Source organism: Papio anubis, unplaced genomic scaffold, assembly GCF_008728515.1.
Source record: "Papio anubis isolate 15944 unplaced genomic scaffold, Panubis1.0 scaffold952, whole genome shotgun sequence".
Taxonomy (NCBI): domain Eukaryota; kingdom Metazoa; phylum Chordata; class Mammalia; order Primates; family Cercopithecidae; genus Papio; species Papio anubis.
The window spans coordinates 2,538-30,059 of NW_022169771.1; the positions used below are offsets into that span (position 1 = coordinate 2,538).

The following is a 27,522-nucleotide window of genomic DNA, read 5'->3' on the forward strand; positions in this document are numbered from 1 at the left end:
GTGAGCCAAGAGTGCCCCACTTTGCTCTAGCCTAGGCAACAGAGAAAGACTCTGCCCGAAAGAAAAAAATAGTTGTTACTATATAGCAGGTAATTTTATTGTCATCTCATTTAAAATTGAATAGTACATTTGGGTCGAATTCTTATGCCTGCAGAGACATTTGCCTCTGGCTTAAAATCACTGGCTCCAGGAGGAAACTCCACCAGAGGGCATCGTAAGGATTTCATAGTGTCTAAGTCATCTTGGTAATTCTTCAAATAATTCCTGGCAATTCTGTTAGGTTTTGAAGTGCACTTACTTCTTACATGTTTAATAAAAAGAAGTTCAAAACGTTGCCATGGCTATTGAATTCCCACAGGCTTGTCATCCCTTTAAAATTCATTACATGGTTTGTACTCTTTTGCAAATATAATACATAAGTTTGGAGGTGGATGCTTTCAGCCATTAAGTTCAAAAGTCCTGCTACATGGGCCGGGCATAGTGGCTCATACCTCTAATCCCAACCCCCTTTGGGGAGGCCAGGAGGGCAAGATCCCACCCAAGATCAGGAGATCAGGACATCCCTGGCCGACATGGGTGAAACCCCATCTCTACTAAAAATACAAAAATTAGCTGAGTGTGGTGGTGCACACCTGTAGTCCCAGCTACTTGGGAGACTGAGGCAGGAGGATTTCTTGAACCAAGGAGGTGGAGGTTGCAGTGAGCTGAGATCACACTATTGCACTGGCCACAGTTTACAGATCGATCAGATTGTGTGAAAGGACTGCTACATGGACATCCATCATTCTGGCATCTCTGCCATAACAGCTGAGTATCGAGAATGTCTGTTAGTTTCTTTAACTCCAAATTTGTGTTGTGTCCCTTGGTCTCCTGTCATACCATAAAGTGTATTATTTACAAAAAGGACAATTTATCTATAGTTATTTCCTCTCAGTATGTATCCTTTTAGAATTTAAACATGGTGTCTCCCAACCTGAAATTTGATTTTTGAAAAACCAGAAAAATGTTTTTGGACACCTTTTATTTCCAGCTGTTTTCATCTTCATCTCCTCTCCTGAACTCAAGTTGAGGGTAAAGTTCATTCGTCAAAATTTCTCCTCAACTCACAACAACCTCATCCCACTCCAATATGATTTTTGTCCCCATGAATTGATGCACATAATTCTTGCTGGCAGTGGTAATGTCCTAATAAAAAAAATCATGAGATGGCATCAGACTTTACCTTATTTTCTAGCTCAGCAGAAGTTGATTCCTGTCTGATAAGGAAACCATATTTTCCCTAGAAACTTTTCACTTTTGTCACAGGTTTGGTTCCCAGGGAGCTGGATATAGATGAAGTTTAGTGTGCAGGATGTTTATTAGGAAGTAATGTCAGGATCCACATCTGTGGAAAGGATTGGAGGGAAGCCTTATGTGCAAAGGGGCAAGTCTAATGGCAATGCAGCCTGACTTTGTCAGCTGGCCGCACAGACAGAGCTGTTCAGCTAAGAAGGCCTCCCCTATTTGTCCCAATTGAATCAAATGGCATAGCCTGTGCATCCCTGCCTCCATTAATAATTGTGTGCTTGCCACTTGTGGAGGGTGAGACTTTGAAGCAGGTGGCTTTCTGTGGCTGAAGAAAACCTTAAATGTGCTGGCAAAGCTTTCCAAAGAGACAGAGAATGGCATCTGCCATGTATGTTGCCCCTTTCCAAGGAGGAAGCAACAAGGGTAATGTCCTCCAATGGCTCTGGCCAATACCCAGGGCCAGGTGGACAATGTGTCTGTCCCACTCCTGCTGACCTAAGAAGAACAGATGGCAGACATGCAGCCAGGCAGTAGAGGTGACACAGTGTTAGGAGATAAACATCTGTCATAAGCAGTGCTTCTTTGAATCAGGTGTGACACAAGTCTTGCATCCCTTGCATGGACTCCTTCCCCATTATCCTGCTGTCCTACCTCATGAAGGTGGTAGGGAGGCTGGGTGAAGTGGAAGGCATTCCAGGGACGAGGTACACTTTGCAGTGTTCCACATAGTTTAAGGTAGCTGGTGGTCATCCATGAACTTTACATGTTTCGCCATGCTTCTTGTCTTTGCCTTTGAGGAACACATTTCATTGGACTCTGAGTCCAAACAACTCATGTATCCCTATATCTTCACATTGTCCTTCACTTAAGGGAATCTCTAGTCTCTAATGCCTTTGTTTTATTTTTACTATCAATATTATAATAATTAACATTGTCGTTATTATCTTCATTGTTGATTTTCAGTTATTTTTATTAATGGAGTTAATATGAATTATTCTTTTGTGGCTACTTACACCAAGATGAAGATAATTTATTAGTTCAGGAAGAATCTGCATTCTGAAGCTGAATAGAAGTTCACACTACAGATGGGCAGACACATGCCCTCCCAATTCCTGATGGACCTCCTAGTGCCTCCTAGACCTAAGGGGTCTCCTGCAATGCTCCAAGATGCCACCAAGGCAGGGATCCGCTTGTGCATGCCTGAGAGCATCCAGGATGAAGTGAGGCTCTGGAAAAATGCACGAGTTTCCACATAATCCCCAAAAACCTTACAGGTGAACTGGATGCCACAGAAACAGGAGTGGTCATTGACACAACAAAGTCACCAAAATTGTTTTGAAGTCAATTAGGAAACCCAGGAATCACTCTTGCTGCCATTAAGTGGAAGAACAGGAGCCTGTGAATGGCATCCATGTCCTGCCTGAGACTCCACAGATATTTCTATGTGGCTTCAGGTACCAGGAATCTCCGTGATTTTCAGAAAGGCAGGGACAGCTTATGCCAGCCCATCCCTCTGCAGAATGTGCCCCAGCAGATCAGAGGCATGGAACCATCATGGACTGCACGAAGGCTCAAGGGCAGCTTCCCAGACCTGCCTGTGACTCTAGGTAAGTTCTGAGTCCACGTGGGTGCCCAGGAGAGGTTAATGATGACCTGGAAGATGGGACAAGCTGACACCACCCCTAAACAATCTGCAGGATTCCAACTTCAGCAGGAAGCCAAGGACCAGCTCATGCCACACGAGTGCACCTTGAAAACCCCTGGATGCAATGCTGCTCTGCAGAGAGTTCAACAAAGAAGTGGCTGGGAATTTTGCATTCTAGGCTGCATTTTACAGTGCTTCTGGACACGTGATCAGAAATTTAACATTGGTATATCTAACTCTGACATTTTTCACGACATGGTTTTTAAAAATGAGGTAATATAGACAAAATGTAATATAACCATATGTATTATATGCCAAAATATGCTTCACTGGCATCAAGTAGACTCACCTTGAAATCCAATCTAGGACAACCTCCATCTTCAGAATATTTTCTTTTCCAGAGTGAAACTCTCCCACCAAAAACCAACAAAATCACAGGTTTTCGACTCCAACAAACCGACAGAAAACCAATATATTTATTCTACCACCGTGAAATGGACTGCGGTGAAACACAGATGAAGAAAGTCAAAACCACTTTGTCCTTCAGTGCCTGGCTCCTTCTCCACCTCCTCCTGTGACTCCGGGCATTATGCCTGAAGAGTCTCAGGACACCAGTGGGGCTCTATTTCCTTGGGTCCCCTTGTCATTTCTCTGGATTGCAGATCGTGGGCTTTCTGTGGAACTCTCATGTCGGGGAACTTTGGTTTGCATCTGCCGAACTCCATTCCCCTTGAATTGGCTTCATTAATTATTCATGATTCAGGTGGAACATGCTTAAAACCCTGTGGCAGTTCTCTGAGCTTTCTGGTCACATCATTTCCTGCCACCATGCTCTTTGGTTCATTTTGGTCATGCTCCTTTTGCTGTCAGAGGGCAGAGTTGATCTTGTTGATTCTGGATACTGATACTTTCTAGGTGGTCTGGATAATCAGGTAACGACCCTCAACCGTGGCAGAGAACAGCCATTTGAAATGGCTCAGACAATCCAGCTCAGTTTGACCTCCTAGATGTGGAATCCTGGTCCAAGAATTACCGGGTCCAGAGGGAACGGAGATAGCCTGTGTGATGTGATACCTTTGCCTAGAGAGCTTTCCGAGGGAGTGAGGAGTCTCCACCTCAGCTACTCTTAGGATCAGGGGGAGAAGCATGGAAAGGCCCGGTGCTCAGGCATCCGGAGAAAGAAAGGCGAGATGAATATTCTACCTCTGAAGTACATCCCAAATCCTGGGAGTTTGGCCTAAACTTTGGGTTCTACTTGGCGAATGAGCTGTGCCTCGTTCATCGCGTCCGAGGAAACCACTTCATGGGGGCGTCACAGTTCGAACCCCACACGTGGCATCCGCGGTGAGCCAAATGGGACTCGTGGTGCAAGTGACGCTCCCCGTGTTGGCGTGCGTGAGATTCACTTGAATATGACTAGGTGCGTGTTGGTAGAGTGGGGTTGAGGTTCTCCCCTTCTGTGGATGTTTAAAGTCAAGGTCCTGCCAAGTCCTGCGGTCCCCTCAATCCAGCTCTGTTTAGGAACATAGTATTTGGATTGCTAACAAGTCAAGAAATTTTCTCAAAGCCCTTGGAAAATCAGTTACACACAAAGGCGGAATGAAAGTCAAAGAAGTCGTCCTCTTTGAGAATTTTATTCACTTCAAAACAAATTAAACACACCTATTTCCAATGGCAGACCCAATTTTCGAGGCTGAGGAAACACCCCAGAGCGTTTGCGCCAGAGCCTACAGCGTCCAAACACTGCTGTCAGGGGCGGGGCACAGCTGAGCCTGTATCTCTCAGGGTTCCCCTAACTTGTTCCCTGATTCCAGTCATCTAGAGAGCAAACACACAGTCATTCCCCAGTTTCTGAGGCAACAGTCCACTGGCACAGAAGCTTCTGCGTGGTGGGTTTCGGAGGAGCCTAGAACTACAATGTCCCTCATAAATTCCAATGAAGCAGAGTCTCACCCATGTGGTCTCTGCCTGGCCTGAGCTCCAACATCCACAGAAGCACCACAGCTGGGGAGCTTGGGGTCACCACACACAGTCTGCTCCTGCTCTGTGCTCTCAGATCCCAGTCCCCTCCAAGCCATGTGGGAGCTGGAAGGCACGAGGCCTGCCACCTGCAGTCTCCTCAGGTCAGAATCACTGTCACTCTGAGGAGGAGGGAAACCTGAAGGTCTCATAGAGGACACCCAGAGGGACAGGGAACACAGGGGCCTCAGACTGCTGAGACGGGCTGTGAGCTAGGAGGCTCCCGGCTTCTCCAGGAGAGGGAAACAAAGGGAGCTGTCAGGAGGCTGGAGCTCCACCATCATTCCAGTCTCGGATGAGCATTCTGAGGAGGCTGGGCCCCATCGTGGCTGGCCACTGGGTGATGGGACATGTGGTGCGAACCTGGGCAGTAGGCAGGCAAGGTCTGCTGTCTTGAGCTGCTGGGCACCTGGGCGGATGTCCTCCTGCTCATCTGGGGCATTGGACTGGAGCTCGTTGCAACTGGCGGAGGTTGGGAGAGTCTCCAGGGGTCCCCAGCTCACCTCCTTGGACATTTTTCGGGCATCTGGGAAGGACCCATTCTCGGTTTCTTGGGGAAGTTCAGGCAAGCCTGAGAGTCCGGGAGGCTGGGCAGGTCTCTTGGCTCTTGGCCTGAAACTGAGATTGGAGCCGAGGCCCAAGCTGTGTGTGTTGGCTGGTGGGCAGGTCTGTGAGGTCACCACAGGACGTTTGTCTTGTGCCTGGGGGCTGATGACCTGGATCAGGCCGTGGGGCTTGGAGGCAGCCTGGAGAGCTTCTGGGCAGCCACCCTGAGGGCTGCTGTGTGTCGGCTTCACCACGACGAGAGGCTGCGGGCCCTGCTGCCTGACTCCAGGCTGAGGGATGTCGGCCACTGCCCCTGTCTGTGGTTCCTTTGGTCGGAGACTTGCCGAGGAGCTCAGACTGGCTTTTCTGAGGGGAGACAGTGAAGCCAAGACGGATACCGTGTCAGACATTTTGGTAGCTGAGCCGTCAGTGAGGGCAGGGTCCACGCGTGGCCTCTTATTGGTTGTGTGGACTGGCATTGGCCTGCTTGCAACCTGAAAGAAAGGAGACCACACACATTAGAAGTTCCTCAGCATCGAGCCAACATGGAAATCAACCACATCCAAAGACAAGGTGCACACAGCAGGAAATTCTTAATACGGTATGGACAGGCGGTCCTTGGAAGTAGGGACAGATCCTCAACGTGAGTGCTGATCGGGACAAGACCCATGAAAAGTGCACTCTCGAGCTATGATCTAAGAATACCATTTTTCTAAAGACTGTGTCTTGGGCATTAACTGGATCAAAGCGCCTCCACTCAGCCTTCCATGAAGTGGGATGGACTAATGCCCTTCTGAAGGCAGGTTGGTGGCTCAAGGGCTCCCAGGACGTCTTTTCTGAAAACATGCACGATCCTGGGGTTAGCCTCTTCCAGGTTTGGGGCCTCTGAGGGACTAATTTCCTCACGCCGCTAGGAAGATGTTGTTGGCGGGCTTGCCATCACTGCACAAAAAGAAAGCAACAGGAAATACGGCATCTTCAGATGCCTTCACCTGGAATCAAATGGATCTGGAAGGATCGTGGAGTCCCTGACCCCAAGAAGGCAGGGAAGAGGGGTTCGCCGATCCCCTCACACACACGGGAACCTGAAAGGAAATCAACCAGGGTGACCTAGAGGAGAAAAAGACCAGGGGCCCTGAGTGACACTTACCCTCAGATAATCACGAGATTCCATGGATTCTTTTCGATTTGGCAGCGGCTTCTCTGGGGTTTCCCGGAAAAGCTGTGGAAGAGAGCCTTCCTCTGCAGGTCTTGTTGCCTGCAGAAGAGAAAAAGTTCAGGCCATGCACCCGATTTTCTCCAGGAGACAGGAAGAACCCAGTCTCTGGCCCAGTCCCATTCTGTATTTTGTCATAAATCAATGGAAGTGTTGTGCCCTTTCCACCTCTGCACCTTCCCTCATGTTCCAACCTTCCCATCCTCCCGGTTGCCTTCTAGGCTTCTCAAGTAAGGACCGGCATTTGGATTCCATTCCTTTTCCCCCTGTCATGAGGAACTTGCACGAAGCTTCCCCACCTGACCTCGTCCTCCCCCCGCTCGATATTAGGAACAAGTCTGTTAATTAGTAATATTATTAAATATAATAAAAATTAATGGTAATCATCGATAATAATAATCACAATAAAGATAGTAAAAATACTGGTTAAAAATGTTAACGATTAGCGTTAATAATTAATAGCAATATCACTATTAATATTTAAATGATATCAGCAATTAATGTTTCTTAAGTCAATACTAAGTGATGTTGGTTATAAAATAATGATTAATATCATGAACTACTAGCATTGCTAAATGACATTAATATTAATAATTTTAAGTGTGCATAATCATATGTTTAAAATAATTATCCATAATTAATAATGGTATCCTATTTATTAATAGTGTCATCGATAATTATTAAAATCCATCACTGATGTTTAATAATTAATCATATTATTACTCCTAATACCGCAAGGTGTGTACGCCTACCTGTGATGTCGTTCCTAATATCCAGGGAGAGAGAGCATGGTTTTAGTTTTAATATCGCAATAAGTGTACACTCACCCTGTGACAGGGATCCTAATATCCAGTGTGGTAGAGTATTACATGACTCCCAACATAGCAATGAATAGAGAGCCACCCGGTGATATAGCTCCTAATATTCACAGAAGATGCGTATGATATTACTCCCAATATCGCAGGGAGGGTACAGCTCTTCTGATTCCTAATATCTGGAGGGGGAGAGGATGATAATTCCAGTATCACAGGCTGTGTTCACTGGCCCTGTGACATTGTTATTAATATCTTGGAAGGGAGAGGATATTACTCCCAATGTAGCAGGGGGTGTACATCCACCCTGTGATATTCTTCTTTATATTCCAAGGCCGAGAGGTTGATATTACTCCTAGTATCGCAGACACTGTACACCCCCGTGTTTTTAATCCCTGCGATATTGGAAGTAGTGTCATCCTGTCCCGGGTGGAAATTAGGAACAGTATCACCGGGGGCGTGTACACTCCCTGCGATATTGAAAGCAATATCATCCTCTTCCCTCCTGGATCATGGGAACAACATCACTGGGGGGTGTACACTTTCTGCGATATTGGGAGTAATATCATCTTCTGTGCCTTGGATTATTAAGGACAGTATCACGGGGGCGTGTGTACATCTTCTGCAATATTGGGAATAATATTATCCTCTCTCCCCCTGCATATTAGGAAAGATATCACAGTGTGGGTGTTCACCTCCTTCGATATGGGGATTAAAACCATCTTCTCCCGTTCTGGATATCAGCAAGAGTATCACACGGGGGTGTACAGTGTCTGCCATACTGGGAGTAATATCAACCTCTCGGCCTTGGAATATTAAGAAGAATATCACAGGGTGGATGTTCACCCCCTGCCATATTGGAAGTAATATCAGTCTCTCCCCTCCATGGATATTAGGAACAATATCCCAGGCTGGGTGTACGCCTCCTGCTCTACGGGGAGTAATATCCTCTCCCTTCCAGGATATAAATAACAATATCACAGGGCGGGTGAACACAGTCTGCGATAGTGGAATTATTATCATCCTCTCCCCCTCTGGATACTAGGAACCATATCACAGAAGAACTGTACCCTCCCTGCGATATTGGGAGAAATATCATATGCTTCTTCCGTGAATATTAGGAGCAATATCACTGGGTGGCTTTCCATTCATTGTTATGTTGGGAGTCATGTCATACTTTACCCGCTAGATATTAGCGTCAGTGGCACAGGGTGAGTGCACACCTACTGCGATATTAAAACTAAAATCATGCTCTCCATCCCTGGATATTAGGAACAACATCACAGGTAGGTGTACACCCCCTGTGGTATTAGGAGTAATAATATGATTAATTATTAAACATCTATGTCGATTTTAATAATTATCAATGACATTATTAATTAATAGGATACCATTATTAATTACTGATAATTATTTTAAATATATGATTATGCATGCTTGAAAATAATTAGTAATATTAATGTCATTTAACAATATTATTAGTTGTTATTATTTTATTACGAACATCACTTAGTATTGATTTAAGTAACATTAATTGCTGATATCATTATTTTATTATTAATAGGGATATTATGATTGTTATACTAATTGTTAACACTTTTTACCAGTATTAATTTATACTATCTTTATTGTGATTATTAATATCGATGATTGCTATTAATTTTTATTTTATTAATATTAATAGTTAATAGACTTGTTCCTGATATCTAGCTGGGAGAGGATGATATTACTCCCAATATCGAAGAAAGTGTACACCCCTCTATGATGTTATTCCTAATAGGCAGGGGGTGGAGGATGACATTATTGTAACTATCGCAGTGGGTGTCCATCCCTTCGGTCATCTTGTTCCTTATATCCTGAGTGGGAGAGGATGATATGACTCCGAATATCACAAGAAGTGTACAACCGCCTGTAATATAGTTCCTAACATCTAGGTGGGGAGAGGATGATATTACTGCCCATATCGCATGAGTTGTAAAACCCCTTCGATATTTTGCCTACGATCCTGAGGGGAGAGGATGATATTACTCCCAATATCGAAGAAGGTGTACAACCCCCTGTGACACTATGCCCAATATCCACTTTGGGAGACGACGACATTACGTCCAATATTGCAGGGGATGTACACCCACCTTGGGATATTGTTCCTTATATTGAAAGGGGGAGAAGATGCTATTACTCCCAATAACGGAGGGGCTGGGGCTGTACACCCCTCCTTTGTTATTGTTCTTAATATCCTAGGGAAAAGAGGATGATACTACACCCAATATCGCAGGGGGTGTACACCCACCCGGTGATATTGTTCTTAATGTACTCCACCTCCCTCCACCAGGGGTATCGTTTCTAGTATCCAGGGGACGAGAGGATAACATTATGCCCAATATCGCAGGGGAGTATACACACCCTCTGTGATGTTGTTCCTAGTATCCAAAAATAGAAACGATGATGTTACTGGCCATATCGCAGGGGGTGTACACCCTTCTGTGATACTGTTTTTGACATTCAGTCGGGGAGAGGATAACATGGATCCCAATATCGCAGAAGGTGTACAGACCCCTGTGATGTGGTTCCTAACGTACAGGGGAAAGAGAAGAATATTGCTCTCAATATTGCAGGGGGTGTAACCACCCTGCCCCCCATATATTGTTCCTAATATGCAGCGAGGTGGAGGCTGAGAGTACTACCAATATCCCAGAAGGTGCACACACACCTGTGATGTAGTTCCTAATATCTAGCGGGAAAGAGGCTGATTTTACTTTCGATATCGTAGTGGGTGTACACCGCCCCCAACCCCGGGGTATCATTCCTAATATCCAGGCAGGAAGAAGATGATATGGCTGACAATATCGAAGGGGGTGGACACCTCTTCTGTGATATGGTTCCTGATATCCAGGGGGTGAGTGGATGATAGTACTCCCAATAAAGTAGGAACCGTACAGCCACCCTGGGATTTTGTCCTTAATAACCACAGGGGAGAGGTGACATTACTACCAACATTGCAAGGGGTGTACACCCTCCTGTGATATTGTTTCTCATATCCAGAAAGGAGAAGATATTGGTATTAATACCAATATTGAAGGGATGGACAGCCCCCATGGGATATTGTTCTAAAGATACAGGTTGAAAGAGGATGAGATTCCATCCAATATAACAAGGGGTGTACACCCCACCTGTGATATGAGTCGTAAAACCTAGAAGAAGAGAGAATGACATTGCTTCCAAAAACACACGGATTGTACACCCACCCTGTGATATTGTTCCTGTCATCTAAAGGAAGAGATGATGATACTACTCCCACTACCGGAGAAGGTACACACCCCCCTGTGATATTGTTCCTCATAACTTGTGGGGAAGAGCATGATATTACTTCCAGTATGACAGTGGCTTGACACCCAGTCTGGGTGTCAAGTAGGTAAAGTATGATGTTCCTGCCAAGAGAGTAGTGGCTGTACAACCACCCTGTGATATTTCTCCAAATATTCAGGGAAACACAGAACGACATTATCCCAAATCTCCGAAAAAGTGTACACCCATTGTGTGATATGGTTCCTAATATCCGGAGGTGCAGAGGATGGTATTCGTTCTCCGATTGCAGGCTGTTTACACACAACCTGGGAAATTGCTCCTAATATCCTGAACAAAAGAGACTACTAATAATGGACACACATTGCAGGGGGGAGTAATTGGCTATTACGATCCATATCGCAGGGGGTGAGGCACTCCCCGCGATATGGGGAGTAATAGCAACCCCCTCTCCCCCCTGGCTATTACGATCCACATCGCAGGGCAGTTCAGGACACCAGCCCTGCCCCAACCTTGACCCAGACATTGGGTGTCATGGGACCACCTCAGGGTGGGTGGCAGCTCAGCTCTAAGGTACCCCTGCTGCCAAAGACCAACTGTTCCTGCTAGTTTGAATCTGGCCGCAGGGTCTCTGTTGGTGAGACAGGTGACCATGAGGCAGACACCCTGAAATCTAGCACGACAGAGCTCAATGCCCCCATGAGAGTCACCATAGCACGCAGACTTTGCAGACATACTAGCGAAGGCCACAGCAGGCCCTGAGTGAGGAACAAGCTGACCAAGATCCTGGGGTTCTGCCACACAGCCCTCAAACCAGGGACTGGAAACTGTTTCCCTAAAGAGCCAAGAGTCAGTATTTTCAGGTTTGCCCACTGATCTTTGCCTCAAGAATGCAACTCTGCCATGGCTACACCACAGCAGCCTTCTGCAGGTGGCCTGTGAAGAGATGGGCATAACTGCACTCCCATAAAACTTTACTTATGGACATGGAAACTTCTCAGGGTCATGAAGTGTTTTTTTTTTTATTTGTTGAACTATTTGGAAATGTAAAATCCATTCTTGATTCACAGGCCACAAGAGCAGGCAGGGACAGGCTACCCCTGGCCAACCTCTGGAATGAGCTTAGAGAAGGAAATGACAGGCTGGGCCAGCGCAGCCTCCTCACAGCGGATTCATTGCAGGAGGGTCCTTCGTAGCAACCACTTCTCATCCTTCATCTTGGCTTCAAGTGCAGTTCAGGTGGAGAAAGAGAGGACAGAACCGGCCTCAGCAACAAGAAGGAAGGAGATGCAGGGTCAAGCAGCCATGTGAATCCATCACACTCAACATTCACACCAAGTGGAGCACAGGCAGGACCAGCCCGGAGGGGGCCAAAGTAGAGGCTCTCTGGGGTGGGGGCCCTCTGGGTGGGCAAGATTCTCTACCTAAAACTCACATAGAAGATCTACACACCAGTAGTTACAGGAAACACACACTAAGGAAAAGGCCAAAATAAAAATAGGACACCAAGTTTGGCCAACCGGGTCTCACAAGCCAATAGGTAAGAAAGCCCAGGAGGGCCCACCAGAGGAGCTGGGGGTGGGTTCCTGCCTGCTGGGGGCCTGGGACACCTCATTCCCACAGATGAGGACCCAAGCTTTGGGGAGGAAGCTGTCAGAGTCACCAGTGAGCTGTTCAGAGCTGGAGCCACAGAGCAGGTGAGGAGCCCTGGCCATGTCCCTGTGTGTGCATCGGGGGCCGATGCAAACAGTGGACCGCGGGCCCTCCTCCTGCCCAGAGGATGCTCAGCTCCCAAGGGACCACCAAGGCGTGGAACCCAGGGACACACCACCTGACCATCATGCCCAGGCCTCCTGGACCAGGCAATGTCCAGTACAAGCAGGCAGTCTGGGCTTGGGGCCAGGACACAGGTGGATGGTCCTGCTAGTCAGGCCTCCTTCTCCCTACCAGCTGGGCTGGTTGCACTGTAGTTTCAGTTCTGGCAACATATTGCTGCCCACTTTGGCCACACTAGTCCCTGGCTCCCTGGCTAGGCCCAGTGCTGTCCAAACTACCTACACAGGCCCCACACACCCAGTACCCACCAGTCTTCTGTCAGCCAGGAGGACCCATGCTCATCCCCTGTAGTTTCTGTGGGAGCCTGCATCCCACAGGGACCCATAGTTCAGAGCCAACCTCCATGGGGGCCTCTTGGTTGTGGTGTCAGGGGTGGGGGGAAGTTGACCTCCAGCCCTCCCATCCTGGCCACTGTGTTTTGTGGGGATCATTCAGTCCTGGGAGCTTCCTAGGGACCCCAGAAGGAAGAGAACAGGGTGGTCATGGCAGCCTCAGCCCCAGGCTCTGGGCCAGAAGTTGATAACGACCAACTGAGAGCAACCACTGAATTCGATCCTCTTACAGCTACAAGAGAAGTTGGCAAAGAACTGAATGTCGACCATTCTATGGTCATCCGGCATTTGAAGCCAATTGGAAAGCTGAAAAATCTTGATAAGTGGGTGCCTTATGAGCTGACCAAATATTTTATAAATCATCCTTTTGAGGTGTCATCTTCTCTTATTCTATGAAACAACAATGAACCATTTGTTGATCAGATTGTGATATGCCATGAAAAGTGGATTTCATACAACAGCCAGCTCAGTGGTTGGACTGAGAAGAAGCTCCAAACCACTTCCCAAAGTCAAACTTGCACCAAAAAGAGGTCACGGTCACTGTTTGGTGGTCAGCTGCTGGTCTTTTGATCCACTACAGTTTTTGAATCCTGGTGAAATCATTACATCTGAGAAGTATGCCAAGTTAATCGATGAGATGCATGGAAAACTGCAGCACCTGGAGCTGGCACTGGTCAACATGAAGGGCCCAGTTCTCCACAATGCGTGACCACATGTCATACAACCAGAGCTTCAAAAGTTGAATAAACTGGGCTATGAAGTTTTGTCTCATCTGCCATATTCATCTGACCTCTCGCCAACCAACTACCACTTCTTTAAGCATCTTGACAACTTTTTGCAGGGAAAACACTTACACAAGCAGCAGGATGCAGAAAATGCTTTCCAAGAGTTCATCAAACCCTGAAAGCATGGAATAAACAAGTTTATTTCTCATTGGCAAAAATGTGTTCAATGTAATGGTTTCTTTTCTTTTTTTTTTTTTTTTTTAAGACAGAGTCTCACTCTGTCGCCCAGGCCAGAGTGCAAAGGTGCAGGATTTCACCATGTTGGTCAGGCTGGTCTCAAACTCCTGACCTCTCTTTCTTTCTTTAGCTCTTGAGAACAATATCACATGGTGGGGGAGACACGCCCTGCACTATTGGGAGTAATATCATTCTCTCTTATTCTGGATAGTAGAAACAATATCACAGAGAGATTAGACTGTTATATATATATTTCTTGAGACAGAGTCTCGCTCTGTAGCCCACCCTGGAGTGCAGTGACAGGATCTCATTTCACTGCAACCTCCACCTCCCGGTACCGGTTCAAGCAATTCTCCTGCCTCAGCCTCCGGAATAGCTGAGATTACAGGCATGCACCATCATGCCCAGCTAATGTGGTTTTTTTTTTTTTTTTTTTTTTTTTTTTGAGACGGAATCTTGCTCTGTCACCCATGCTGGAGTGCAGTGGCACGATCTCAACTCACTGCAATTTCCACCTCCTGGGTTCAAGCTAGTCTCCTGCCTCAGCCTCCTGAGTACCTGGGATTACAGGCATCCGCCACCAAGCCCGGCTACTTTTTGTATTTTTAGTAGAGACGGGGTTTCACCGTGTTAGCCAGAATGGTCTCGATCTCCTGACCTCATGATTCGCCTGCCTCAGCCTCCGTAAGTGCTGGGATTACAGGCGTGATCCACCCACGCGGCCGAGGATGTTCCTTTGTTCCTACAGGAGTATGTGATTGGTTTGTCTATTGGCTGGTAGGGAACTGAATCATGTGACATGACTGGTAAGACTGTAATACTCTAAAATACAATATATAAACTATCATATCATAATAGTGCAATACTGTCTACTACAATACCAAAGGGATCGATGAAAAGCCCAACGCTATCATATGTGACTGAGAGATTGAATGCTTCCTCCCTCAGATTGGTTACAACATATTGTCCTATCACAGTCCTCTCTCCTTCATTCAAAGTGAATGATCCAAATAATAGAAATAATAAAGAATAAAGGACAACAAATGCAAAGAACTCACGAGATGATACTCTATGGTAAAATTTATGTACTTAGGAATTAATACCAACTCATTATTAGCAAAAAATAAACATCTTTACATCAAGAGTAGTTTTTCCTTTAATAAAGAAAGGTGGAATGTGTATAATGAACAAGGGATAATCAAAATTTGCCAAATGAGGCTAGTAAGACAATCCCAACAATTCACAATCATTATTCACTGGTCCATTAATCACAGGACAATACATACAAATGAAACTTACTTGACTGGGTGCAGTGGCTCATGTCTGTAATCCCAGCACTTTGGGAGGCCGAGGTGGACAAATCATGAGGCCAGGAGTTCAAGACCAGCCTAACCAACATGGCGAAACCCTGTCTCTACTAAAAATACAAAGAATTAGCTGGACATAATGGCGGGTACCTGTAGTCCCAGCTACTCGGGAGGCTGAGGCAGGAGAATCACTTAAACCCAGGAGGCAGAGGTTGCAGTGAGCTGAGATCGCACCACTGCACTCCAGCCTGGGCAACAGAGTGAGACTCCATCTCAAAAAAAGATAATAATGAAATAAAAAAAATTAAACTTACCTACATATTAGAAAAACATTAAAATTCAACCATGAATCCAGCACATTATCAAATGAATAGACAAAAATTCTACCAACAAACTTAATATCATTATCTATGAAACTCAAGTACTACTGCTTAAAGAGCATTTACAGAACTCTCACCTCAAGGTTTCCCTGCAAAACAAGGTGAAATGCATACTCAAGACTCTTTAAGAATGAGTCACTTATAAAAACAATATACTTGTAACTTGTGTAACATTTCATACATTTTTTTCAAGCACTGCACCATAATTAATTTGCATCAGGCTTTCAAATTAGAAAAGCTTCACTTATAGAACTTCTTTCCCTTGGGAGTTTTCACATGACTTTTCAAGTAAATGTTAAAACTGAAAATATTCTTGCAGTTTCTAAACTATTAGAGTTTTAATCCTGTGTACGTTCTTGTATTTACAAGGTCCAGGGAGCTACAGTATGCATTTTCATCTGTCCTTGAGTGGGTATGAGAGAAATGAAACATTTGCACATTCTGGACATTCATAGGGTTTTTCTCAGGAATGAGCTGATGTCTTCAAATGGAACTAACACAACTGAAGGCCTTACCACAAATTTAGATTCAAAAGGCTTTTCTCCACTCTGAGTCCTCCCAAATCTTCAAAAACAGGAAAATCTGAAGGCTTGACCACATTTCCTACATTCTTAAGGTTTCTGTGCAGTGTGAGCCTTTTCATGTTTATGAGGGAATGGGAAAGAGTAAATGCTTTACCACATTTCTTACATTCAAGGGGCTTGATTTATTTATTTAGTTTCTTTAATTTTGAGATGGAGTCTCACTCTGTTGCCAGGCTGGAGTGCAGTGGCACAATCTCGGCTCCCTGCAACCTCCGCCTCCTGGGTTCAAGCGATTCTCCTGTCTCAGCCTCCTGAGTAGCTGGGATTACAACCATATGCTACCACACCCAGCTAATTTTTGTATTTTTAGTAGAGACGAGGTTTCACCATGTTGGCCAGGGTGGTCTCGATCTCTCGACCTCATGATCCGCATGCACAGGGCTTACCCCCAAGCCCCCGTGGCTTTTTATGTCCTTGAAAAAGAACTAAGACAACTGAAATGTGCCACCATGCCCAGTTAATTATTTTCTTTTTTTTTTTTTCTTTTTTTTTTTTTTTTGAGACGGAGTCTCACTCTGTCACCCAGGCTGGCATACAGTGGTAAGATCTCGGCTCACTGCAAGCTCTGCCTCCCAGGTTCACACCCTTCTCCCTCAGCCTCCCGAGTAGCTGGTGTGAGCCAGCGTGCCCAGCATTATTTTATTTTTTCTAGAGACAGGGTTTCACCATGTTGCCCAGGTTGTTTCACATTGTTTTAATCTGGGCTGGTTATGAACTCCTGAGCTCAAGCAATACACACACCTTGGCCTCCCAAAGTGCTGGGATTATAGGCTGAGTCACTACACCCAGCTTCTATATCATGACTTCTTTCATGGGGAGTAAGATGACTGGAACGAGTGTAGCCTTTACCACATCTCTTACATTCACAGGGTTTTTCTCCAGTATGAATTCTTTCGTGGAGGTGAAGGGAACTGAGATGACTGAAGGCTTGGTCACATTGTTTACATTCATAGGGTTTCTCTCCAGTATGAGCACTTCTATGGTTACAAAGGGAACTCAAATGACTAAAGGCTTTGCCACATTGTTTACATTCATAGGGTCTCTCTCCAGTATGAATGCTTCCATGGTCACGAAGGGAAGTGGAACAGCCGAAAGCTTTATCACATTTGGTACATTTATAGGGTCTTTCTCCAGTGTGAGTCCTTTCACGCGTCTTAAAATAACAAGAAAATCTGAATGTTTTCCCACATTCCTTACATTCGTAGAGTTTCTCTCCAGTGTGAGTTCATTCATGTATTAGACAAGAACCAGAAACAGTGAACGCTTTACCACATTGTTTACATTTATAGGGTTTTTCTTCTGTGTGAGTTCTCTGATGTCTTTCAACTGAATTGAGAAAATAAAAAGCTTTCCCACATATCGTACATTTATAACTGGATTTCCACTGTGCATTATCATGTGTCTTCTAACACCTGGAACAGAAACGAAGAGTTTCCCACACTGTTCACATTTATATTGCTGCTCTCCATATGGTTTGTATCCTGAGTGAGCTAGGATGTGCCTATTAAGGAGGGAATGATGTACAAAGACTTTTCCACAAACACTGCATTCACATTGTTTTAATCCAGTAGAAATGTTCTCATTCAGATCAAGATTTGGAATTTGGCTGACAACTTGTCCATACTGACTACCTTCTCTGTACCACATGATTTCTGTAAAAAAATGAAAAGCACATTATTATTGGTTGGTTTAATAACTTTCTACTTATTAATAGGTCTTGGACTTACACTGCTACCAATACCAAGAAAATGCATTATTATTATTATTTTTTTTGCCATGATTGAATTATTTGAAAGTAAATGGGTTACTACTGAAAACACAGCTACCACCTGCATGGCTATGAGCAAATTAGTAACATTCATGTACACAATTTTGTAGCACTATTTTCAAGTAAACTGTTTTCCAAACACTGACTGCTACACTGAAGTACGTTACATTTCGGGTGAAATTTTTCTAAAAAAAAAAAAAAAAAAAAAATTTCGAGTGACTCTTATTCACTTTGATTGTTTGTTTTTAAGTTCACGACTTGCTAAGATTCCTTCAGAGGACTTTATTTCCTCTTCTCAGTGCAAATTATCTTATCTCTTTCCCAGGTTTTTCAAAATGATCTTCAATATTCTGGTCTTTCCATTTGTTTCCTAAAATGCAGACCCACAAAATTATCATGAATTATTACAAACTATAGAAACATTACTAGATTTCATGTTCATTGTACACAGTGCCCATGCCTGATTTCTTCACCAAATCATTCCCTTGCCACATTCCAAATCACAAATAGCACTGATGATAGGGAAATACTTCTGTAATTAAGTGAAATGTGTTGTCATTCTCACCTACAGAAGCCAGGTTCCTGCAGGTTTCCTGCATCACTTCTCTGTAGAGATTCTTCTGAGAATCTCAATCCATAAGCTGTTTACATGATTCTAAAATTTCCAAGCATTTATTCTATGACTTGATTGTCACAACTCTTACTCTGTTCACACACACTCCCTCCCACGCAGCAGTACTAATGCTGGAATTGAACTATTCAAAAAGGCAACAGCAAAGTAGAAACACCCATCTCATTAGAGAATCCAGGGAGTAAGATGTGCTGCTAGGAGTTACCTTTTAACTTCACTTTGTACATTTCTAGTATCTGTCATAATAAAGTCCTACCTGATGTGCATAAGGGAGTTAATATTATCAGTCCTGAGACTACTTATTCTTGAAAACGTCTGCTCACAAAGCTCCATCTTTGTTTGTATTAGTAACTTACATTTTGAAAGGGATTCCATCAACCCAAGGAATAAGAATGACCCACTGCATCTAAATGGCTTATGCAATATATTTGCCAAAACTTTTTCTGCTGAAGGTCTATTATTTTGTGTCACTGCAGTGGTGCTTAGGGAACCTGACACCAAAACACAGTCTGAACACTAAGTGTTCAATGAGTTTCCCTGGTAGACAATATTTTACATGTGCTGTCACTTGTTAACTGGGGAGTTGAGCCCATTCCATGTGATTACACCAAGAGACAGTAGGCTTATTAAATTTAATTGAGTAGTAAATAAAACCAATATTTGATATTTTACAACACTAATACAACAATTTTTAAAATTTCTATTGCACAATGTCAAGGCAGAAAGGAATAAGAGGAAATACGACACATGTTTTTTAAAGTACATTAATGTCACCACTTCCAGATGCTATTCCTATGAAATCACATAAATTCCCAAATCAGGGTTTTTTTAGGCGAGAAAAACTACTTTTTCATACGTAGTAAAAATGACAAATGTCTAATGCTTTTTCGTCATCTAAAAAAAGAGTGATGGCTTGTCTAACATACTTCTAAGATTTTCAAACAAAAATGCTCAGGACAGCACAGTATTAGCAGAGAGATGAGCAAACAGCCCATGGGGGAAAAAAGTCTTAATGACCCAGCATTTACATGGAAAGTTGATGAATGATAGCGTAGGCACTGTAGAATAGAAAAAGAAATCACATGCACTTTCAAATATGAGGCAAACCAGGCTGGCATCTACTTGGGAAAATGCATTGCATTCTTCTCTATTCCATGAACCGTAATCAACTTATTATATATTCAAATATGAAAGATAAAACCAGAACACTTTCAGAAGTCACAGGAAGATTTTTTTTTATGAAGGATTAGGCAGAATTTCTTTTATGTAAGAAAACAGTGATAAAGGAACAGACAAACTCAAACATATTAAAATTTAGGGAACAAAAAGAAAATAGAGTGGGCTGGGTGTGGTGGCTCAGGTCTGTAATCTCAGCACCTTGGGAGGCTGAGATGGGCGATCACCTGAGGTCAGGAGGTTGAGATCAGCCTGGCCAACATGGCAAAAACCCACCTTTTTGCTGTTTGTTTGTTTGTTTTTTGAGATGGAGTCTTGCATTGTCTCTTGGGCTGGGGTGCAGTGGCAAGATCTTGGCTCACTGCAAACTCTGCTTCCCGGGTTCAAGCAATTCTCTTGCTTTAGCCTCCCAAGTAGCTGGGATTACAGGTGCCTGCCACCAGGCTCAACTAATTTTTTTGTATTTGTGGTAGGGACAGTTTTTCACCGTGTTGGCCAGGCTGCTCTGGAACTCCTGACCTCATGATCTGCCCACGTTGGCCTCCCAAAGTGCTGGGATTACAGGCATGAGCCACTGTGCCAGGCCTAAGACCCTGTGATTACTAAAAATACAAAAATTAGCTGGGTGTGCCTATAATCCCAGTTACTCGGGAGGCTGACACAGGAGAATCACTTGAACCCGGGAGGCGGAGGTTGCAGAAAGCAGAGATAGCGCCACTGCACTCCAGCCGGGCTACAGAGCAAGACATCATCTCCAAAAAAACAAAATACAACACCAAAAAACCTCTTAGATATCCAGATAAGAGGATACAGATGTGTCCGCTGTCATAAATTCTTCACCATGCTACAAGACGGGAACTGATATTTTGGTGAATCTTTGTAAATCATCAATTTATCTATCACACTTTTATTTCACCAGTAGCATTGACAAAGCTAAGTCTTACAATTCCATTTGAAATTACCCTTAAAAAGAACAGACCTTTAAAACTTACTACACTCACTCTGGGGAAGAAATAAATACGAATTTTTAGCAAATAAAATGCATCATTTTATCTTGCCTCTTTGGAAATAGTATATTTATCTTTCAAGCTGTACTGACAAAATGTATCTTACAGTCAATGAAAAACTGAAATTCAAATAAGCGGACAAGCCTTTTCAAGGTAACAAACTCAGGGAGAGGCAGTGTTGACTCCAACACAGACCTTTGTAAGTGTCACGGCAGGCCATTCTATTCCTCGCGACACCCATCCTGTTCAGTAAAGCACTCAGTGACCACCTAGGAGGCACTGGCAGTGCTCTTTGTCCTCCTGTGTGCCTTAAGTGCATTTTCATATTCAGGTTCTTGCACATCCTCTCTGGGGTGGGTTTTCCTTGTCCTTTGGGACAGTTTTTCTCTCCTCACAAGTCTGAGACAATCTAGAGAACAGAAATCATTTCTGCCTTTTCCTCTCAATATCAGCATTCCATTGGCAGACCGTCAATGTGTCTCCGAGGAATAAAAACCCTGGCTGGAGGAACGGTTTTAATGACCTAACTTTAATGACATTACATTGTATCGTCCATTCATTTTAATGTCCTAAAATTTTAATAACCCTAAGGGGTCACCATTTTAGATGAAACTATACCAGGAGATTCCTCTAAGGCCAAGAGCATCCAGCTGCTCCCCTGAGAGATTCTACCCCCTACCTCAGGCTGTCCTTGGGGATGAGATGACCCCGGGGCTGATACTCATACTCACTAGACCCTCCAATAGACATGGCCACAGTGCGTATCCTGGGTCATCCCCAGACAGTTCTAAAATGCCAGGACGAGGGAAAGACAGAGGTATTATACACAAAACACCTGTAAAGTTAATGGGGGACTGAACTTAAAGTATATTTTGGTAATATGTACACTTAGGAAAGATGGGAAAAAGATGAGAGGCACAAAGATTTTTTTTTAAAGTAGAGTGTCAGATGATTTATTCTGCTTTCCTCCATGTAAAGTGTTTAAAACAGAAAATGAGCGGCTAAGGTTGCTCACCTCTGTATTCCCAGTGCTTTAGGAGGCCGAGATGGTGATCAATTAAGGTCAGAGATCGAAACCAACCTAGCTAACATGGCAAAACCCTGTCTCTACTAAAATGCAAACTAGCCGGATGGCGGTGGCTACTATAAGCCCGTAGCTACTTGGGGAGGCTGAGGCAGGAGAATCGCTTGAGCCTGGGAGCCTCAGAGGAGCCAGTGAAAGAGACTGCACCTGGCTGCATCCATGCCCAGAATAGGCTGGCTCCCCGTCCTGAAAAAAAAAAAATATATAAAGGTATAGTAAAATATAAAAATATACATTTAAAAATTGTTTACGTAGGTATTTAAAGTCACACTCACTCTGTGTTCAGAAGGGTTATGGGTTTTGGTTTATTATTTGGTTATATCATATAAAATTAATATAATTTATAATATATAAATAGTATTCATATAGGCTAAGCACAGTGGCTTTCACACCTGTAATCCCACACTGAGGCCGAGGGCAGATCACCCTGAGGTCAGGAGTTCGAGACTAGCTCGACCAATGATGGAGAAACCCCATCTCTATTTTGAAGACACAAAATTATTAGAAGGGCAGGCAATTGTAATCCCAGCTACTCAGGAGACTGAGGCAGAAAATCACTTCAACCCAGGAGGTTGAGGTCAGGCAGCCCTGACAGCCACAAGCACCCAGCCCTAGCTGCATGTTCCATCTCAAATAAATGAAATGGAAATATACCAAGAGGAGACATCCTTCAAACATAATTATAATACATAAAATGTATATAAAAATATACATTTATTATAAATTTATTATCATATGAAATATATTTTGTCATATGGTCTGCCCGCCTACCCAGGGCTGAGAGCACAGCACCTGCCTGCCCGGGAGCCTTGGAACATGGTCGCTGCCTCTCCCACCCTCAGCCTCCTGAGTGGTTAGGATTGGCTAACGTTTAATATCGCACCACTATGAGCTAATTTTAAAATTTTTTGTAGAGACAGGGTCTTCCTTTTGCCCAAGCTGGTCTTGAACCCCGCGGCCAAGTGATCTTCCCTGCCTCAGGCTTCCAATGTAAGTTAGACGTGGGCCACTGCATCTGTCTACCGCATTTTTAATTTGCGAGTTTATACATGCATTTAGTACTGAATGTGTTGAACAACCAACTTGCAGAATTCGAACCATGGACGGTCAGTTGTTGCTGCAAGTCTCGGTTCCACCTCACCAGCTATCGCGAAACCCAGCCAACTTCCACTTTGGCGTCTCCCCTGGGCAGGACAATGTCACTTGGCCAATCCTCACTAAGAGGGACTCTGAAAGGCAAGAAAACGGTTTGCTCGGCACGGAATGCATTCAGGAGAAGGCAGCTGGGAGGGTCAGTTGGCCCTCCAACCAGCAGCATCCACCATCTAATCAACGCCCAGCCACACCCGCATTAGGGGCACTGTTATGAGCAAGAGTCCATGTCCCAAGGGATCCCCAGCGGAATGGTGAGACTGATGGGCATGCTTGCCCGTCAGGCTGGAGGGCAATGGTGTCGGGTCTCAGCTCACTGCAACCTCTGCCTCCTGATTCGTTGTTCCTCCTGGCACTGCCTTCCAGTAGCTGGGATTACAGGATTGCACTACGCCTAGCTAATTTTTGTGTTTAGTAGAGATGGGGTTTCACCATGTCGGCCAAGCTGGTCTGGAACTCCTGAGCCACCAAAATCTCCAAAGTCAGAGGGAGATTTTAAACACAAGTATAATCAGATGAATGCCAGAAGAAGAAATGTGTGTGATGTGGGGAGGGGACTTAAGTTGTTGTCTCATATTTTAACATCTCTATAGGCAATAATTAAAACTTAGAAGCTTAAAAACAACACACACCTCTGTGGCCCACTTGGCAAAATTCAGAGTTTCATATTTTAAATGGTCCTGGTGCTTGGATTCCCACGCTGGCAGCGCTGGCTAGCATCCTCATCTGAGGGGCTCCACCAGGGCAGAACTACTCCAGTCCGGCTGAGGTTACTGGCAGAATTCACTCTCGGACCCGCTTGGCAAGAGCCCGCTTTTTGCTTCCTTGCCTAAAATCCCTCCAAGGTCCTTTCTCAGCACAGCATCTCCCTCCCGCAGCCCAAGAACCTAGGTAGCGTAAGGTGGATGCATCCCAGAGACCCACAGCCAAGCAGGCTCTCGCAGGGTTAGGGTTTTGCCTGCGCTCCCAAGATCAGGCACGCAAGGGCGTAGGTCATTAGGGATCAGTCTGCCCAAGTGGCTGCCACCACTGAACTGGCAGACTCCTAAAGGCTGGTAGGAGCTGGCCAGGCACAAACAGCGTGAGGGTGCCATGGCAGGGGTGGTGGCATGGAGGGGATGAGGCCCGCAAACCTGGAATGTCCTTTCACTTCCTGAGCCTGCTCCCCATCCCGAGTACATCCGCAGTATCTCTAGCAGGGGAGAGGTAGGGAAGTAAGGAAAGAGTTCAGTCCGGGGACCCTCATTAGGGCAACCTGATTAGGGGCCAGGGGCTGGGTGAAGAGTGATGATTGTGCAGGTGTGTGTGGGAAGAGCGATGGGGATGGGGTCAGGCCCAACCACCATGAAGACCTGAACTGTGCATCCACCCATCCCAGCAGCCTCCCTGAGTGAGTGCCTTCAGGGTGCAGGTCCTGTTTTACACATGGAAGTGAATCAGAGTGGGACACTGCCTTGCCTTAGAGAGGTCACACTTCTTCTCTTTCTTCTTTTTTTTTTTTTTAAATTTGTGACAGAGTCTCACTCTGTTGCCCAGGCTGGAGCGCAGTGGTGTCACCTTGGCTCACTGCAACCTCTGCCTCCCAGGTTTGAGCAATTTTCCTGCCCCAGCCTCCTGGGTAGGGTAGCTGGGATGATAGGCACGCATTACCATGCCTGGCTAATTGTTGTATTTTAGTTTCGCCATATTAGCCAGGCTGGTCCCAGTCTCCTGGCCTCAAGCGATCTGCCCGCCTCAGCCTCCCAAAGTGCTGTGACTACGGGCCTAAGCCACCACACCGGACGAAAGGTCACACTTCATGCCACGTGAGTGGCAGCCACTCAGACAGCACCCCAGCTGGCGCTGGGAGTGAGGGGTGCTCAGCGTCCTAGGAAGGCAGAGGGCTGCATGAGAGGTTCGGGGAGGAAGGACTGCAGGAGGATTTGAGATTTTCACCTGAGCAGCTGGGTGGATGGAGGGGCTGTTTATAGAGAATCAGAAGAATGTGGATGAGCAGGTTAGGACACTAATAAAGCACTCTGTTTTGGCCCGCAGAAAATTTGAGATGCTTCCCTGTGTCCAGCTGGGGCTTTGGGAAAGGTCAGGGCTGGGCATCTGACTGGGATAGATGTCTCTGGCAGGCAGCAGAGCATGTGGATGGTTTGTGAAGCCCAGAAGGGCATGAGATTTCCTGTGGCAGTGCCCACTGCAAATGGAAGGGCATTTGGCCTGAGTCCAGACATATACAAGTTGGGCAGAGAAGGGGGTGGGTCCCCGGGACCCACCGAGGAGCAGCTATGGAAGTACAGGGAAACCAAGGGTGTGGGGGCACATGAAGCAGGAAGCTCAAATAAGATGAGGAAAGACGTTTTAAAGACGATCAGGGCTGGGGACAGTGGTTCATGCCTGTAATCCCAACACTTTGGGAGGCTGAGACGAGAGGGTAGCTTGAGGCCAGGAGTTTGAGACCAGCCTGGGCAACATAGGGAGACCCCATTTCTATAAATAAATAAATACCATTGGAACTTGGCATTTCAGGCGGGGAACAGCAAACACGTGAAAGCTTTGAGGCAGGAAAGGGAAGTGATTAGCGCTCGCTCCTGGTTCCTTTATCAGACCTTAAAGAGATGCAGAGACATTTCAGGTACTCCTTGGCAGAGCTCCTTCAGGGAAGCCCTAAGTTCGCTTCTACTTCCCATCTATTAATTTTTATTTTTTTTGGAGACAGAGTCTCATTCTGTCGCCCAGGCAGGAGCGCATGCAGTGGCACCATCTCAGCTCACTGCAACCTCCACCTCCCGGGTTCAAACGATTCTCCTGCCTCAGCCTTCCCAGTAGCTGGAACCACAGGTACGCGCCACCACGATCGGCTAAGTTTTTGTATTTTTAGCAGAGATGGGGTTTCATCTTGTTGGCCAGGCTGGTTTCGAATTCCTGGCCTCAAGTGATCCACCTGCCTGGGCCCCACAAAGTGCTGGGATTACAGGTGCTAGCCACCGCGCCCGGCCCTACTTCACTCCTAACGCCCACCATACGTGCTTCCAAATGTTTGCTGAATGACAAGGTGAACGAGTGAATGGGACTACGTGACTTCGGGCAGCAGGCAATCCTATTCCTTGGACCTCAGTTTCCCTTTTTGTAAAGCAAGCCTGTCTCTCGCTCTCTGCCCTAAAAGCCTGAGTTCTGGGCTTGAGATGAGCGCGTCCTGTAGAGCAGACTCCAGGTGGACGTTGAGCTGGGTCTTCTAGGAGGCCAGGATCCGGCCAGCTCTTGGGTCCGGTCCTCCCCCAGGACCCCGCACGCCCAGTCCCAGCGCCGCCCCGCCCAACCTCCCTTTGTTCCCCCAGGCCCCGCCCTCTCCGCGCAGCTCGCTCCCCATTGGCCGGGGGGCGGGCCCTGGGCGCCCGGCTCCGCTGGGGGCGGGGCTGCGGGCGGCGGGCCAGGCTGTGTGCACCTGCGCGGTGTGTTTCCCGGCCGCAGCCCCGCGCCAGCTGCAGCTCCTTGATCCGAGCCGGATCCTGAGCGGGGAACACGGGCTGAAGCGGCGGCGGCGGCCCCGCCCCGGGGCTCCATTGTTGAGGCTGCCGCGGCTCTGTCGGCTGCTCAGCTGCGCTCCAGTGGGCCCAGGCGCCGCGGCGAGGAGCGAGCGCTGCGAGGCGGCGGCTTGAGGTGAGACGGCGCGACGGGCGACGGGGTCTCCGGACCGGGCGGGGGTCTCTGCCCCGGGCGTGGCGGCTCCGAGCTGGGCTCCGCAGGGTCCGAGGTCGGGATCCGGGGTCCTTGCGCCTGGGCTTTGTCTCGGGCTCGGGTGGCACCGGGGGCTTCGCGCCTGCTGCGATACCGGGTGGGCCCGCGCGGGGGTCCTGGTCGCCCTGCGGGTGGGGGCCGGTCCCTACTGCTCCTCGGCTCCCCGCGTCTGTCGCAGAGGAGGCTGCATGGACCCGGGCGCTGGCTTCTGCCCGGTCCCCCGCGGCGTGGCTGGTCCCCGCGTGCGGCAGAGGGGGCCCTGCGAGGGCCCACTCGTGGGGCGGGGTCCGGGTCACCGCGAGTGGGAGACTCCGCCGCCCTCCCTGCCCTCCCTGGCAGGGAGACTGCTTCGCCAGACTCACCGAGGGGACTGCGCGGACCTTCGGACGAGGGAGTCCGTGACTCTGGGTGGGGGCTCTTTCCCGGCCCCGCATGACGGCTTCCTGAGTGTTTTGTCACCTATATAGGTGGCTGCCTGGACCCGCGCGCGTGGGTCCTGGCCGCCCTGCTAGTGGGGCTGCGCGCCGCTCCGTGGCTCGTCTGGGTCGACCCCGCCTGGAACGCGCGTGTAGTGGGGGTCCGTGCGCGGGGGGCGCGGTTGGTGGGGGCGCACTGCCCCCGCCCCATGGTTTATCCTCTCACTTGCCTGTCGGGAGGAAGCGAGAGGCGCGGGCCCAGAGCTGTCGCGCAGCGGCCACACAGACCGCACTGACCTCTGCCCTGGCTGGCGGGTCCCGGGGGGCGAGGGG

At 46.7% G+C, this 27,522-nt stretch overlaps 1 long non-coding RNA gene and 2 pseudogenes across 1 annotated transcript; all 3 read right to left on the bottom strand.

Annotated features, from left to right (window-relative positions):
* Nucleotides 1-4,881: 4,881 nt before the first annotated feature.
* On the bottom strand, nt 4,882-12,543 carry LOC108587116 (annotated as a pseudogene).
* Nucleotides 12,544-17,771: 5,228 nt separating this feature from the next.
* Nucleotides 17,772-26,361, bottom strand: LOC103886603. The gene is made up of 2 exons (XR_004181909.1): nt 26,057-26,361; nt 17,772-17,881 (listed from the first exon to the last, which is right to left on the bottom strand). It is a non-coding gene; the product is annotated as an uncharacterized LOC103886603 (long non-coding RNA).
* Nucleotides 26,362-26,372: 11 nt separating this feature from the next.
* LOC108584252 lies at nt 26,373-27,242 on the bottom strand (annotated as a pseudogene).
* Nucleotides 27,243-27,522: the final 280 nt, after the last annotated feature.